The sequence below is a fragment of the Sceloporus occidentalis genome, unplaced genomic scaffold, assembly GCF_023333645.1.
Source record: "Sceloporus occidentalis isolate IW3139 unplaced genomic scaffold, rSceOcc1.0.p SCAF_7, whole genome shotgun sequence".
NCBI lineage: Eukaryota > Metazoa > Chordata > Lepidosauria > Squamata > Phrynosomatidae > Sceloporus > Sceloporus occidentalis.
The window spans coordinates 18,789,041-18,807,437 of NW_028316987.1; positions in this window are offsets into that span (position 1 = coordinate 18,789,041).

Sequence of the window (18,397 nt, forward strand, 5' to 3'; positions counted from 1 at the left end):
TTTTAATTTTTTTCTGCCTTTGGTCTTTGTAGATGCCACAATTCCTGGCAAAATACACGGCCACCATTCTGCTGAGTTATTTGCAAGCAACTAACTCCAACCAAGAAAAGAAGTCATAGCAAGGGTTGCTAAAGCACTCACCGTCTGGAGAAGGAGTTTCCTGGTTCACTTAAAAGTCATTTTTGGGTCTTCTGATGGGAAATGATTGTTGCTCATAAAATAAGTAAACAAATAATAATAATAAAAATAGAAATCCAAGTTTTTTAAAGTAAAACTGAATTGGCAATAGTGCACCTCCCCACACCACACCAAAAAACAGCAAAAGTTTGTGATCTTAAGAGTTTATCATACGGGAGGCAGGCCTGTTACAGACAGCCAAAATAAAGCTGCTTCGAGTCACTTTGGAGGTATGGTATTTCAATGATGCATGCATCCTAAGAGTCCAAAAGCCGCACCAAAGCCACGCTCCAGTCCTAAGGACTAGAGTGCAGCTTTGGTGAAGCTTCCAGACTCTTAGGACTCATGCATCATTGAAATACCATACCTCCAAAGTGACTCAAAGCAGCTTTATTTTGGCTGTCTGTAACAGGCCTAAGTGCCTAAATCCTGTGCAAGAACAAATAATGATGATGATGATGATGAAGTTAACAAAGTACTACAAAGAACACACAAAGCAGACAATATCTTATTATGTAACTCAAGAAAATTAAGAAATCTATATATGCACTGAAGTTATTCACATGAGAGTACAATGAAGCATAAGTGGATAAAGGTATAAAATCAAGTCACACAAACTAGTAAGACAACTGGAAGTATAGAAATAGATCAAATAGATACAGTTGGTAAATAACAACAAATGAAAACAAACAATCAATCAATTAATAATATAATTGCATTTAATGTATGGGTGTATTTGTTTATTTTGTACAGTCACTAGATTCAATTTATTTTGAGATATAAACTGCAATATATCCATGAAAGCAACAATCAGACGTATATGATATGTAGCACCGAATTACCAATGTCAATTTGTGTTATGGGAAACCATTGGTAGAGGTAACAAAATGTAAAACTTCTCATGTATTTTAATTAATAAAAAAATAAAATGAAAAGACAAGGATCCATATTTTAGGAAAAAGAGGCTAAACTCTCAGTACTTATGACAAACATCAGTTTTCAGATTTCTGTTGGGGAAGCTATGAATTTATTATTACTTAGCTTGGCTGATAGTGGAGGTGTGCCTTATGATTATTAATTAATAATTAATAATAAGGAACACAAAAGATTCTGTATAATGGCAGGACTCAACCGCTAGAGACTATTTTTAAAAATGGAAAAAGGACAGCATCTTCTCTACAGGCTCTATAGCTGTGGAGACCAAGCAGATGGGAACATCATTTTAAAACCACAGACCTTGACTGATGGCCTCCACGCATAAAATACCTTTCAGATTATCAAAAATGGCTATGTCTTTTCATACAGTGTGCATGTCTTGTGTGTGCCTTAAGAGGATTAAGACTCAGGTTTCTATATGACAAAACAATAGTCCACAGTTTTGAACTTTGCCTCTGCTGCCATGCCTGGTTTGGGATGCTTTGCAAGTATGATATAGAAAAGAAGACAAGTCGTGGAATATTCCACACAGGGCTGTTTGCTCTCTGAATGTGGGATGAAGGAAACATGAGAAGTTCACCTGCTAAGACTTTCTGACCTGTCCACAGGCATTCCACAGAACTAATCCAGATAAACACCTGTCGCTCAGGCAATTGCTTATGGTTTGTCAAAGAAATGCTCAGGTGCACCATGTCTCAGTCTTCTGTATCTTAAATCTGTATCTGTATCTTAATGATATAGTCCCTGTGTTCCCATATGATAGAAACGAGAAGACTATTTCCCCCCTGAGATGGACATTGATGTGTTCATAAGCATATAGCATTTATTATTTCAAAAAGTGGAGCAGTACCATCGGAAATTAACATAAGCAAAAACTAATAATCTCATTGTGTGTATGTGTTTGTGTGTGCATGTGCCTTTAAGTCACCTTGACAAGCATTATGCCATGAACAGAATCCTAGTCAGTAATGTCTCTCGCAACAGTGGCGCATTTGCCAGTGGTTACGAACCATGGCTTGAGATTTCAGAGCTTGCATTTCAGACAGATTATCCAGAAACATGACATGACTGTATTTGGGATCAAACAGACAGACACTTTATTTTGGTCACTGACCAATAAATACAATCAGTAAACCAAACAGTAAATTTATAAAATTGATCTCTAACATCAAAGGTTATTGGCTACCATTAGAGGACACAACGTACACATTATGTATCAAAACTTTGCCACTTTTAATAAAATTATTTTGTTTTGATTCAGCAAATACTGCAAAGAAAAATAATCAGAGTGTCCCAGAAACTGAGATAAGAAAGGGGTGATCAACTGGTAATGAATATCCCTGTAAAAACTGACGATACAAAAGTACATGTGCTCTTATTTAGGATCTGTTAAAGAAGCTGCCAATGAGAGTGTGGTGTAGTGGCTTGAATGTTGGACTGTGACTCTGGAGACAGGGTTCGATTCCACGCTTGGCCATGACACTCACTGGGTGACCGTGGGCAAATCGCATGCTCTCAGCCACAGGGAAAGGCAATCTCTGAATAAATCTTGCCATGAAAACCCCCTGAAAGGCCTTAGGGTCTCCATAAGTCGGAAACAACTTGAAGGCACACAACAACAAAAGACGCTACCTAACTCAGCACTTTTTCCACCTTGACCTCTGTAACCACAGTGATGCTCATATCTCTTGCTAGACTTGACAATTCTTCTACCCTCGGTAGTGTTTGTCTAGTAGCTGAAAACCGTGAGTGTTCATTGCCCATATTTGACAAAGAGTAATTTTAAACATTGTCGGTGGCTGTAAAACCAACCAGCCGTTTGAAGGAAGTGTCTGGCTCTGACTGGTCCATTGGCTACAGATATCATTGGCTGATTGTTAACTGGGCAAAGGGCTTCCTTTTTAATGTGTGCTAAATTTACCCAGAGGGTGTGGGAGCGCATAGTGATTGAAAGGGCCAATCCTGGAGGCTTCTCTGTTGGGCCTGTGTAGGAGGTGCCAGCTCCCACGTGTCTTGCCCAGACTCTTCTGTCATACTGAGCATATTCTGAAAAGAATGTAGGGATGGGTGCCAGATTGGCAATGTCTAATCGCAGATATTCTAATCTCAGACATCGCACTGTGGTCAGAAGGGCATTTCTAGTGTTCCTATCAATGTGGCATCTCTGTTTAAACAGAAAGAAACGCATTCCAAAGCACCAACTAGTACCACCTTCTGCACCCCATGCATAGTGGGGGAATTTGTTGGGAATCTGAGATATTTTATCTTGGAGAGAATTACTGGTAACATCTGCTACCTAGGAGACAGAAATTCAGAAGGCAGACAAAATGGCTTCCATTTGCCCCCATTCATGGTCATGAATGAAAGATTATAGAATAAATTCCATGAGAGCCAAGTGTGGGCAGGGACATTCTTTTATTGTTTTACGTGTACACTTTGCCTCCTTAATCTTTGCTCCCAGCATACAGACAACATAACCTCAATGAAATGTAAACACCATATAGCCTAAGACAACTGTTGAGGTGAGGTTAGTATTGGGACATTCTCAGGAAAGTCAAAGAGAAAGACATGGGCATGTTGGCATGCTTTTTCAGTTATGGCAAGAAAGAACTCTTAGGTTCACATCTTATAGACATTTCTCTTGTCTGTGGGTGTTTCCAAATAAGGCTCTTATTGTATAATTGCTTCCCCTCATTCTTTGAATTTCATAGGGACCCCAAAATCATAGTCATCCTTTTGGAAATCGCCTCCATGTTCTACCACCACTTTTTCTTTTTTTAAGCGCAAAACATCCATTAAGGATAAAATATTGTGCACAATTCTGTTTGGTAATTCTAAGAGTTGTCCATTTAGAGCAGTGGTTCCCAACCTTTCTAATGCCGTGACCCTTTAATACAGTTCCACATGTTGTGGCGACCCCCAACCATACAATTATTTTCATTGCTACATGCAAATATGTGTTTTCCGATGGTCTTAGGTGACCCCTGTGAAAGGGTCATTTGACCCCCAAAGGGGTCCCGACCCACAGGTTGGGAACCACTGATTTAGAGGCACCCTGGCTGAGAAGATTTTGAAGTTGACTGAAACTCAGTAGTAGAACATTTGATTTGTATACAGAGAAGCAGCAATTCAGTCCCAGGCACCTCTTGTTAAAATGTAGGTTGCAGGCCTGAGGGACAGAGGGGCAGGAGTTTATCTCTGCCTAAGATTGTACAAAGCCTCTTCCAGTTGGCTGTAACACTGCAGGGCAAGGCCGTTCCTTACCCCTCATGCACAACAGCAAGAACCAAAAAAGATAGATATGTTTTATTCGATGAATGACCAGCAAGATTTGAAAAGATACAAAACATGATACATAAGTGCAGCAATAACCTTCAAGTGACACACAATAAAGTAAAGTAAAATAGAGCAATATAAAAACACACTCTCCTGTGATTTTGTACATTTCATAATTACATGAATATAAAATATGCTAACATCCTTTGTATAAATAGCAAAGAAGTAGCGGCAGTATTTTAAGGATGCCAGCTTTATCCTTCTGGAGTGTCATCTCTGCATCCCTTGTACTTTTGTGAAGATGTCTAGGGGCAACCTGCTGACTGAAAGGCGGCCTGGTATAGACAGACATATTTTATTTGGTCAATGACCAGTAAAGTTTTAAAAGATTTGAAGGCCCAGTACATGAATACAATAGTGGATTCAGTACAAAAGAGTACTATAAAGTAAAATAAATTAAAATGGAGTGCAAAGTTTGTATTTCCCCTGACAATTTTTCTTTAAAATTTTAAAAGTTAAAGTGATGATAATAAAATAGGAATATATTTAAGATAAGGAGACATTTTTTAATCTGAATTTGTCTTATTTTCATAATAATTGCAGCAACACAAGAACCAAAATACAGTTTGTATTTCAAGAATTGTTGGAGAATTATTGGATCCCATCAAGAATTACAGTGTATTGTGGGTTAGGCTCCAGTTTGGGTTCTGGTAGAATGTACATGTCTTGTACATATACATTACTATGGACCTACTGTCCATCTCAGCTTACTTCTACTTTTTGGGAAACTGCACAGAAAGTAGGGTTTGTTGGAAAATTGCACATAATTCCCCCCCCCCCCCCCCATAGGTTCCCATAAGCACAAGCCCTTCAAAGGGCAGGCACTCTCCCTTACTCTTTATTTAATGATTGGAGGAGGGTGTGAGGTGGTCAGGTAGTATCCAGCGGTAGCTTGAAGAAAAGAGCAGAGATCCTCCTCCCAGATCTCTAGGACTGGAGGGAAACAAACACTCTTTCCTTTTGGCTGTACAAGTGCTCCATGGCCTCTCCTGTGCCTAAAGGCATCACTCCCTCAGAGTGTAGTGGAGTCTCCTTCCTTAGAGGTCTTTAAACAGAGGCTGGATGGCCATCTGTCGGGGATGCTTTGATTGAGAGTTTTTGCATGGCCCTTGTGGTCTCTTCCAACTCTATGATTCTGTGATTTTATGATTCTATGATTTTAGATGCCAAGGGAAGCAGGCTGTGATAGGGAGTAGCTGTTCCAAGTAAGTCAGATCACTTTGCACACAGGTAATGAAAAGACTTTACCACAGCTGAAGAGAGGTCAGCAGCAAGGTCTCAGTTGTTTCAAAATCCATCAGAACTAGTCACTATAACAAAAGCTACAAGAGAAAAATAAAGAGATGTAAAATTGAAGCCAGTCCAGAAGACAAGAATCCCAATAAATCCATGAGCAAGAAGCACACAAAAACCAAGTAGAGTGAATAGTTGCAAACAACAAAAGCTCCCAGTAACTGCTATGGGATTTGTAGCCACTGACCATGCGACACTGGCAACTTAATTGCTCAGTGTTTCTTATTTATTGGCTCCTTAGCTGCTGTTCCTTGTTCTTTTGACATGCTACAAATGCTGGGCATTTCTCGGTGGTGTCTATCAATTTCTACTGGGATGAGGGTCCGCATTGCTGAAGTTCCCTGTCAGCTGCCTCTGCCATTACCTGCTTAGATTTGGTGGAGGTGCCCATATCTGGAGCTTTCCAGATCTGACTCTTCTGTGTTGGATTCCTCAGACTCCACGGGATGAGTTATGACATACAATGCTGGGAAGCTGCTTTCTGCTTGGCATGGAAGGGGTAGCCCAGTAGAACTGTGCAGGCAGAGTGTTACACCCCACCTTTGTGAATGTAGGATCTTGGCCATGTCTGTCTGTCTGTCTCTCTCCATCCACACACACGCACACACACATGTTCTGTTTTTTTGTTTGGGGGGGATGAAGACACTATTTATATTCCAACTGTTCAGGTGGAAAATGTTGCAGAATGCCCAAACTAGTTCTAGTTTTCTCCAAATTCTGGAATGAAACAGGACCCTGGGGAAGTAAAATGCCCTGTGCTGGTGCCTAAAGGTTAAATACAAGGTTTTGAGTATATTAGGTTCATCCCCGTGTTGTCTGCATTGCTAAGATGTGAAGCTGTTGTTCTTGAAAATAGAAAGAGGTAACTTCGATAAGTGCAAATGAACCTATTTGAACACTGCAAATCGTGGAAGTTGTGAAGATGATATCTGCACACATGTTGTGTTGGATGCATTTCTGTAGTTCCCATCTATATAAATGCCTTCCCAAATGTAACTTCTTAGGTGGCTGTTAAGGAAGCTAAAGTGTTGAAAGGACACTTAAAAGTATGGCGAGCTCTTGGAACTTTAGCTCAGGTCCACAGACTAGTATGTGAATTTTAAACTATGTCCTATTCAGTGCCAGCCTTTTTTGTCTGTCAGTGGTCTCATCAGTCTGCCCTGAAGGAAGCTAACATAAGACTATTCCTGAAAAGATCTTCCCTTGACCCACATTGGCATAATGATTTGAAGACTGGATTGCAAATCTGGAGATCAGAGTTTGATTCCCCGCTCAGTCATAGAAACCCATTGAGTGACCTTGGCTGAATCTCAGCTCCAGAAAACCCCGTGATAGGTTCGCCTTAGAGTTACCATAAATCTGAAATGACTTGAAGGCACACAACAACAAAGACCCCCAATATTTACTTCAACTATAGACCGGTTACAAATATCCCCTTCGTGTGTGTGTAATTTCAGATAACATTGACTGGTTTTGAGCCATTTGGGTTGCATTCCAAACCATGTACTAAAACTGGGTTGACCTGATAGATATTCTGGGTCTGGAGAAGGATGGTGTGTGTAAAAACCTGTCAATTCCCTTGAACATGGTCTTCAGTAATATGGACAACAGTATCCTTCTGCACCAATTGGCTAGCATGGGAATCAGAGGCACTTTGCATATGTGGTTCCATTCCTATCTAGATATCTGATTTCAGAAGGTGGTACCTTGAGACTATTGGTTTGTATTTTTGAGAACTTTTATTTTTGTCTCTCTTATGTAATTTAATATCCACATGAAACTGCGGAAATAGAGTATACGGAGATCTGGTGTGATGTGCCATTAGCCACTAATGATATTAATGATAATGATATTAATGATATGTCTTCTCTTTTTCATCAGATGCTAGTGAAGAAGAGACAACACTGATTAATGTTTGTACTCATTAATGGACTTGATAGCTAACAAGTGACAATTCAGTGTTGATAAGATGGAGGTACTGTTGGGAAGCTTTTCATCTGGCCTGGGACAGTAATGTACAAATTATTGTGGAGCAGACTGGCTTTCTATCTGCTTTATCACAATAGTGGGCAAACAGGATTTAAATGAGAGTTAAACTAAAATAAACCAGGAAATGTTGTGTGATAAACTTCAGGCATTTCTTGGTTTTCTCTAGTTTAACTCTCATTTAAATCCTGTTTGCTCACTAGTGTGATAAAGCAGTATAAATGATCAGGGCCAAAATTTAATGGTTATTCCTAATTAAAGTAGATCTATGGAACCAATGGATCATTGGTCCAAAATACAGTGCTGAAATAATCCAGTTTGGGACCACTTTAAAAGACCTGGCTCAGTGCTAGGGAATCCTGGGATTTGTAGTTAATTGTGGCACCAGAGCATACTGCCAGAGAAGGCTAAATGTCTCACAAAACTACAGATCCCAGAATCTCCTAGCATTGAGCCGGAACAGTTAAAGCGGTTCAAAATGGATTATTTCTGCAGTGTTTTGGACCTTACATAGATCTTGGCTTACCAAATTCATAGTGATTTAGTGGATCTTCTCTAGGTGGGCCCAACAATTGGACTAAAACCCAGGTTCACATTGTTCATTTTATTTGCCACACTGTTTTCATTGGTTTGTAGGCTGCATTTGTAGCACATTAAAACTGCTGTTGTATTTTATTTTGATGTTATATCTATTTGTAAGCTTGGTATGTGTAGCTCGGGGAACAGAAAACTGAGAGGTGACATGCTAGCCATCTTTAAATATTTGAAGTGATGTTCAAGAAGATGGAGCAAGCTTGTTTTCTGCTGCTCCAGAGACAAGAACACTAACCAATGGATTCACATTGCATAAAAAAAGGAGATTCCATATATAAATGTTAGGAAGAGCTTTCTGGTAATAAGAGCTATTCTACATTGGAAAGGATTACCTCTGTTGCTGGTGGATTCTCCTTCATTGGAGGTCTTTAAACAGAGGCTGGATGGCATCTCACGTATGATCTTTAGCTATGCATCCCTACATGGCAGGGGGTTGTACTACTTGCCTCTTGCTGTCCCTTCCAACTCCATTTGAGTAGACCTTTCTAGGACATAATTTCTTCAAATCCACTGGGACTTTCTTCTAAGAAAAGCCACTTGCAGGCAAATGGGGTGCAGTTCTAGTAACCCTAGTGCAAAACAGTTAGGATAACAAAACAAAACTTGCCTGCTGGTGATTCATTCAGCTCCTCTGAAGTCTAACAAAGGTCAAACGGATGGCACTGGATGAAATACGGTGTGTGTTCGTACATGCTGTGGTGATATCACTAGGGATCACTTGCTGACAATTTTGTCTCAGTGATAGGGAAAGTAGCATGATAAGCATCATCGCTCGAGTTATGGGTTTGGATGACTGGAAGACCACTTGTCAGTTCACGTTTGGAGGAGATTATATAGACCACAAATTGCACAAAACGGTTCCAGCAGTTTGACAGTCTGGGGGGTCATTTCTGGATTTCATGGGAATAAGTTTGTTTGTTTTTTACTGCCGTACAAGGATATTCTTTCCTTCAAAAGCATGACAACACCAGTGGCCTTGCTGGACAGCTACTGGGGATTTGGGGAGTTGTAGTCCATAAAAAGGTCAGTCTTGCAAGCACTGCTTTTCAGCTGTCTGTTCTGGCTCTTCCAAATATATTCTAAAGGGTTAATTCTTTCACGATGTTCTAATTGCAGGGTTTTTGTGTGTGTATGTGTTTCATCCTATTGTGTAAAACAAGAAAGTTGAAAGTATTACTATAGAAATTATTCATAAGGGGATTTTCTCCCTTCCTGAAGGGCAGGGTAACCCAAACACTTCCATTGCCATCTCACCCTATAATTAAGTTCCCTCCTATACGCGCATAGTGTTTATGATTGCTAGGGAAACATCTGCTTACTGCCCTGGACTGGTATTCATTTAATGCTAACGTGATTGGAGCAGTTCATTGGAATTTCCTCGTTTATGTCTTCAGAGCATGGAAAATTACTTTTAAAAAGTAATTCATTTCTATTACATCCTACACTCAGTTCTGTTACACATTGTTCATTGCCTTTCCATTTCAAAACACAAGGATTGACATCAGGGTGGCATAAAATGTTTTTTTTTAAAATCCTCCAGTGCAACTGCCTCTAAAATGCCTTAAAAGCAAGTATGAAATGTGACTGGTTATGTCTATGAAATTACTTCATTTGCGTTCTTGACCTTATTTTTGAAATATGACTTTGTTATGTCCCGACTCCTCTTCCCCAAATGATTACAAGTCACTGTTGCTTGCAAATTGCTGCTTATTTTAATATAATAAAAACTATTATAACCATGTAAATGCCATACGAATATTTACAAGGCCATTTTCTACAGTGGTAGTGGGATAATGCAGCTCTCCAGATGTTGATGGATTGCAGCTCTCAGCAGCCTGTCACCATAGGCTGTGGTGAGGAATGCTGGGAATGGCAGTCCGGCGACATCTGGAGGGCAACATGATTCCCACCTCTGTCCTGGCAACCATTTCTAACACAGTTTTTAACCTTTTGAAATTAGGCCTTCCAGCCGGAGCTGTTCCATATGGCTTTGGTGACATAAGCCCTGAACAGACAGGCCAAAATAAAGCGACTTTGGGTCACTTTGGAGGTATGCTGTTTAAATGACACACACATTTTAAGAGGTGAGAACCTGCACCAAATCTGTGCTCCAGTCCTTAGGGCTGGAGTGTGGCTTTGGTGCAGCTTCTGGCCTCTTAGGACTCATGCATCATTAAAACGGCATACCTCCAAAGTGACCCGAAGCAGCTTCATTTTGGCCTGTCTGTTCGGGCCCTTAGGCAGATAACTTTTCCCAATTAATCAGCGCGCAATCAGATATAGCCTTGTTAGTTGGGTGTAAATCTCTTAACTGGTTAGCTAAAAATAAAATTGTATTTGGCCTAGAAAATTATCTTGAATTGCATTTAACACAGAGCCAGAGAACAGCCTTCACCAGAGCTAGATTCGAACAACTGAACTCAATGGTAAGAACAGGACGGCTTCAAAAAATACCTTATTATGAAAGATTATATATTTGCGGAGCCGCAGCTATTGAGGATACTCCATATATCCTGTCTGACTGTTGTTTATATGATAAGGAGAGATCACATTTTTTTACAACCATTCTTGGATAGAATAACCTACTGGGATCTTTCAGCTAAATTGTCTTATCTTTTCTCTGGAGAGAACATACATATAGTGCGATGTGTAGCTAAATTTGTAGTTAATGCTGCTCGCTTGAGAGATCAGTTTATTGTACACAACAGGGTTTCATGTCATGGCGCTGAGTTCATTTAAACACTTTCATTGTTATCTCCCACTCTGTTTTAGCTAGTCATATTTTAGACTATTTTATTTTGTGTCCCATTTTATTAAATTTGCTTTTAGTTAGTCTGTGTCCGTTTTAACCCCCTATTTCAGTTTTAAGTGTGACTCAGCTTTATCTTTGTATATATGCGGACATTTTGATATTTTTAACTTGTATTTCATATGTTGTACTTTTGCAACTGTGTTTATTATTCTATTGATATGGTCAGCTGACTAATCAATAAACGTGCTGTTGTTGTTTTCCCTATTAGCTAAATGAAATGGAGGTCAAGAATTTAGGGAAGCCACATCCAATTATATTCTCAGGGTATGGACAGAAATGGTTGATGGCTCTTGGATTGGTAGATCAGTGAATCCACTCTGGGTTTTAATCAGAGCAAAGGCAGTTAAAGGGATTATGGATTTCAGGACCTTGGATAGTTCACTTAACCCAGAAGAAGATCCACTCTCCCACTACCCCACTGAAATGGAAGCCACCAGTAGACATGGGCAAGAATGTATGGGAAGAACTTGAAAAGTTTCTAGTAAAGTAATAATAGTAATAATAATAATAATAATGATAATAATGTATTTATATTCTGACTTTTCCCTAGGGAATCAAGGCGGATTACAACATAATAACAACATAGTAGCAATAAAACACAGTAGAAATAAAATTACAATTAAAAGAAACAACCCTATATCCCGACCCTGCCCCCAGTCATAAAAACATTAATCAAAAACCATAAAAAGAAATTAAACAACAAGATAAGTTAAAAGAACATTCCTGTTAGGATGTCAATAAAATTGTGGGTAAAATATTGGAGGGAGAGAAATGTCTTTTCCCTAAGGGAGAACGGGACCGATGATGTCAGTGGGAGAGGCTAGTCTAAAAAGGCTAATCTGGAAAGGCTTGGCAGAAGAGATCCGTCTTAACAGCCTTTTAAAAGACATCAAGTGTGGTAATGTGATGGATTTCCTCTGGCAGGTCGTTCCAGAGCCTAGGAGTGGCAAATGAGAAGGTCCCCTGGGTCATCGCGGACAATCTGGTCTTCTTTGATTGTAGCAGGTTGTTCCCAGAGGACCTAAGTGTACGGGGTGTATTGTATGCAAGGAGGCGCTCCCACAAATAGTCTGGACCCAGGCCATATACGGCTTTAAAAGTAATAACCAACACCTTGTACCTTGCTCAGAAACTAATAGGCAGCCAATGGAGAGATTTTAGTACAGGAGTAATCTGGTCGACTCTAGATACACCCGTGACCAGCTTGGCTGCCATTTTTTGTAATACTTGGAGTTTCTGAACTTGGCACAAGGGTATCCCCATGTAGAGCGCATTGCAGAAGTCAAGCTGAGAGGTTACCAATGCATGTACTACTGTTTCTAGGTCACCTGGCTCCAGGAAGCGTCGCAGCTGGTGTATCGGCCGAAGTACCATGATCATAGAATAATTTGTGTCTGAGAGAGAGAGACTGAGTGAGTGAATAAGAGAGAGAGAGAGAGAGAGAGAGGATCTCTCTGACTTTCTGCTTATCCGTCATAACAACTGCCACTTGTTCATAACTTATATAATTACAATGATTGGGTGAGGCACTGAGGATCAAAGCGACTTTTTAAAAAACATTGATAACATTTAAGAGGAAATTCACACCTACTTACTCAAACAGCAGCACCTTAGTCCAAGAGGGTAATAAGTAGTAAAATACTTTATTTTGTAAGTACAAAAGTGAATATGCACCTCAATGCATTAGAGAACTACTTTTCCACTGGAGCAAATGACTGCTGTTTATGAATCAAACTGAACAATGGTCTAACCCCAATTATTTGTCCCAGCCAGAAGCAGACCCATTGAATCACTGGCAATTTAGAAAGTCAAAACATGTGTAATGTAATCCATCCATCTTTCACTTTATTTATATTCCACTTTTCTTTCAGACTGGGACTCTGGGTGATTTACAAAAGATAGAAAATTACAATAAAAGCATATGCAAAAGTTGAAATTAAAATAGGATTTAAACTAAAAATATTTAAAATATTACTTTAGATTAACTTCCATTGAGCCTACTCAACCTGGAAATGAGAACTGGATTGAGAACACACAGAGAGAAAGAACAAGCAGATCTTTGGATCATACCCACCTGAATGCTCTTGTCCCACCCAGCAGTGAAGATTTAGGCCCTGTACAGACCAGCGAAAAGCACCGGCCTGTGAACAGAGCCATGGAGCAGCATCCATACACTGGACATCATTACCCTGCTGCCAGGGCACCATTTTGGCATGTGCCGGCCCACACAGTGTGTGCCGTGAAGACACATCTCTGGTGCTGTGTCCAAATGGTACAGTGCCAAAGTGGCACCATCACACTGCACAGCAGCAGCTATAGTGCCTCTTCGAGGGCGCAAAAAGCAGCCAATTTTTCAGGCTCCTTTTTGTGCTCTATGGAGGCTAGATCGGTGCTGCAGCATGCGGTTGCCACCACGCCAATCTGGCCAGTAAAAGGGCGGCTGCATGCCACCCCAAAGGGCAATCTATATAGCCCCTAAGTCATTTTTCCCCATAAATGTACAGACATTTACATGGAAGTCTTTCAGAGAAATGCTGGTTTTTCATACAACATCTTCACAGCCCCCACAAGGCCTTGGTTCTGTGATGGAATGACAGACCTTGAACTAGTCGAACCAGGCAAGGAACAGCACTATTGTGCTACTATTTTGGCAATCTGACTCTTGCAAAATTTCTACAAGGGAAAGAACACATTTGAAAGGGAGGGAGGGACAGTAGGAGGGAGAAGGAGGCCTTTGATGTAATTTCATTGATGGGAAGCCAAGTGTCATGGAGGTCTTGTTTGATTTCTTCTTTCTGTTGCCAGCATTCAGAAGTATGGTGGTATGATGACAAAAAAATTGCCTTCATAAGATAAAGGGAGAGGCCAGGTGATTGGAACTCCAGGAATAATAAAACATTCTCTGACACTTTCTTGCTATGGGTCACACTGATAGCAGATGGAGTCATATAAGCTTTCTGATGAGCTTGTAAACTTCGGAAGTCAGTGACCCTGATGCATATTTTTAGATTTTTTTTTGTTGTTTATCCTATTTGAGAATAGCTTCTTGCCTTCGTTTACTATTTCAGATTTTTTCCTTATCCTGTTCTCCTCCAGACTGTCCCCATATTTCTCTGTTTCTCATCTATTGCCAGAACTTTATTTTCCCCTTCTTTTTGTTGTTGCTGACTGCTCTCAAGTTGGCCCCAGCCCATGGTGACCCTGTGAAAGAGACACCCCAAGACTCCGTTTCCTCAACAGCACTCCTCAGGTCTTTCAGGTTCAGTGCTGTGTCCTCCTTGATTATGTCTGTCCATCTAGGATGTGGTCTTCCTCCCTTCCTACTACCCTCTACCTTTCCAAGCATCACCATCTTTTCTAAGGAGAGTTAAAGCTTGATTTGTTTTAGGATCCATTTGCTTGTTCTTTTAAGTCATCCATAGTATCCAAAGAACTCTTATCCAGCACCACCTTAAATGAATAGATTTTCTTCTTGTCAGCTTTCTTTCCCATCCAGCTCTCATGGTATAAACAATCTTAACTTTAGTGTTTAGTTGTATATCTTTGCAGGTCAGGATCATAACTGCCCGTTCTAAGTCCTATTTTCATGTATAGAGCAGCTGCTTAATCTGGGGCCAGACTGGAGCATTATGCCCTGGATTGGTCCCAGACTGAGCAGATGATGACCACACGCATCAGGCTGAATCTGATGAAATGCCACATGAGGCACACAGGCCAGCTGGGCTGACATCACATCAGGCTGATACACATCCAGCCTATTGGGCTGAATTGAACCCAATCCAGCTGTCACACAACAAAATAATCTGACGTCACTCTGGGGTTTCCGGAAAACACCGAGATTTTGCCCAATACTTGAATATACTCATTCATAGTTTCTTATTAAACCCACTGGGTGACCTCTCGGCCTCAGAGGGTGGCAATGGCAAACCCTTCTGAACAAACTTGTCAAGAAAACCTTCTGGTTGAAAGATCTTTTGGTGTTGTTGTGTGCCTTCAAGTCACTTCCAACTTATGGCGAACCTGTCCTAAGGCCTTGGGGTCACCATAAGTTGGAAATGACTCAAAGGCACACAACAACAACAGAAAATCTTTCTACCAGAATTGGAGTGCACATTTGCTGGAAACCTTTCAAATAGAGGACTGTTAGGTTGGAGCAAACTGGAGTGTGTGTGTGTGTGTGGGGGGGGGGGAGACCCTCCCCAGAAGTAGCTATATGTTGTCAGGACAGCCATTAACACTTAGGGGTGATTACGATTTTTTCACCAGTGTAGAGAAGCCCTTAGTCTTCTTCTGATTTCTTGGCTATACCTTCCACTCTGATTCAAGGTATGACAAATCTTGAACTATTTTAATTTCTTCATTGTTTACATTTGAATTTATGTCAATCCTCCATGGACTTTTGTTTCCTTAATGTTCAACAGTATGCCTGCCTTAGCCTTTTCTTCTTTGACTTTCCATATTAAGTGGTCCAAGTCTATGTTGTTTTCTGCTAGTAGAATGGTGTCATCTGCAAATCTTAGATTATTGATGTACTCTCCTCTAATTTTCACTCCTCTTTCTTTCTGAGCCTAAACCTGCTGTTTGTATGATGTTTTTGCATAAAGGCTGAACAGATCGAATGCAGCATTGCCTGACTCCGTTTCGGATTGGGAAGAATTCTGTTTCTCCGTATTCTGTTCTTACAGTTGCCTCTTATCCTGAGTACAGGTTATGATGTTACTATACCTTCCTTTTGACTCCAACTTATAGCAATCCTATTATAGGACTATCACACAGGAAAATTGGGGGTTTAAACAGTGAAAATAGTGTGAAACAGAAAAAAACCCCAAAATGTGCTTAGATCAAAGAGGTGAGCCTACTCAAAGGAAAGTCTGAATAATTCAAACCAATGATACATTGACACTGTAACAATAATACACTTTGACACTACTTTAAATGCTGTAGCGCCATCTTATGGAATTCTGGGATTTGTAGTTGTTATTGTGTGCCTTCCAGTCATTTCCAACTTATGGTGACCCCAAGGCCTTAGGACAGGTTCATCATAAGTTGGAAGTGACTTGAAGGCACACAACAACAACAACAACAAATCTTTCAACCAGAAGGTTTTCTTGGCAAGTTTGTTCAGAGGGGTTTGCCATTGCTACCCCTCTGAGGCCGAGAGGTCACCCAGTGGGTTTAATAAGAAACTATGAATGAGTATATTCACGTATTGGCATCTGGTGCACAATGTATCTGACTTTCAGAACAAGCCTTGCAATCACTTGTTCTGAAAATCCGCCTTGCAATCACTTATAAACGACTGCTTAAAAAACAAAGATCGGCTGGTTTAACCATTCTTCACCAGGGTTCATGATCATGTAGAAGCTTCTCTATTTGATCAAATGAGCCCAAATAGAAGAAGCTTCCTATCCAGTCTCTCTGCTCCACAGTGTTAAAGATTGAGGGGACAATTTTCAATGCTCAGGCTTGCATGCATGCCCTCTCCACTTTTAGCCTTCTCATAATGTGATATGTTTAGCATGTATTTGGAAGAGGTGCACTCTACTGTGGTGAAAGATGTCTCTTTATCATAGCATGTAATTGTCCTCACCTACATATATTGCATTCAGAGTGCTTTCTTTTGTGATTTGTTACTGGAAAATAAATGCAGGCTTCATTTGCCAGTCTGATTGCTGAGGCATATAACACTGAGAAAAACCCATTGTAAAATAGAAAATATGTTAATTTCAGGGAACACGCATTCTCTTTAACCTATGCTTTGATGCTTAGAGATTTTGAAGCTAACATGAATGCACAGAAGTGTTGGCTACATCCTCCTAAAAATCTGATGGTGAAGCAATGAACTTTGGGACCCCTTTTGGAGGTAATGTTATGATTATTGAACTTAATCACAACTATTGCAAGGTATGGATATCAAAAGTATCACAGTGACAGCTTTCCAAAAGAAACTGAAGCCTGTGTAAAGACTGTAATTGTGAAATGTCTGACTGTTCAGAAATGGGGTACATACACAACAATGCATTGGTTTTATGCTTTCAAATCTGTGTTATCTCATCATGCTGCCCATAATAGTGTCACAAACATGCCACATACATGTATATATTATAGTTTAGATATTCAGCACACTTCACTTACATTACATTAGTATGCAAATTTAAATCTAGGTGCTAGCATGAAAAGGAACAGTTACTTGATGACTTGTAAGAGTGAAGCTGACTCTTAAATTGTGTGGGTTGTCTCCTTTAGGATTGTTAAGACATATGTATAGTCAGGGCTTCAATATGTAAGTTGTAAATGTAATTGGTCTCATGACTGGGACTTTTGAAAAAAGGAAACAAACAAGTATACTATATATAGGATGCTAAGTAGCTTCTCTGTCGGTGGAAGAGCAACAATGACCTGGGTGAATTGAAATACCAGGTGTTCTGGGTGACTACATGGTAATTTTCCTTGGGAACTGGCTTCACCTGTTTGTTGGCTTGAGTTTTCCCTATGACTGAGAGAACTCTTTTGCTTTGGTTTCACACAGTATCTTCTGATGCTCCTCTGCTCAGCTTTTTTTCACAGTGCAGAGCAGAGAAAGATTTCCGTTCTATTAGCCTTATGCATAGGGCTTGGAAATATAAATTGTGGAAGACCGGGGGGGGGGGGGGGGGAGTTTATATGGCCACTGGCCATGTTGGTTGAAGGATTCTGGGAGATTTCCACAACTCCTTTTCACTAAAGCCAAATTTGGTGGGTGACAGGGAAGGGTTCAACTTAAGGCCCCTTTTTTCAAAAGTAGCATGATGTTCCATTCATGTAGTGAATGCCTATATACCTCACTGTTTATATTTATCACATGGTAGGGTGAAGGTGCAGAAGGTGCAGAAGGGCAGCCATACTCAGAATCAGATCTGAAATGTTTGTATATTCTTCCTTACAGAGTCTCAGACTTAAACGTTGAAGATAGGTGGTCCCTTCCAGAAAGCCAAGCATCTAGTTCCAGACCTGACCAGGGCAAAGGCTTCATATTCAAACACAAGGGCTGGCACAGTGTACTTTACACCCTGAAGTACATTCTGGAGTTCTCTAAGATCATCTGATTTGTGCTCGGACCTGTTTTCCCTCATCTCCACTAGCAAAAATAGGATGGCTATGGCCTGTTTTGTACTGGGGCCACAAAACAGCATTGATGAGGGGTGGGCAACTTCTTAAGAAACAGAGGCTGCAGATTTATTTTATTCATTTATTTTAGATAATCCTCTCAAGATCACAGAGGCC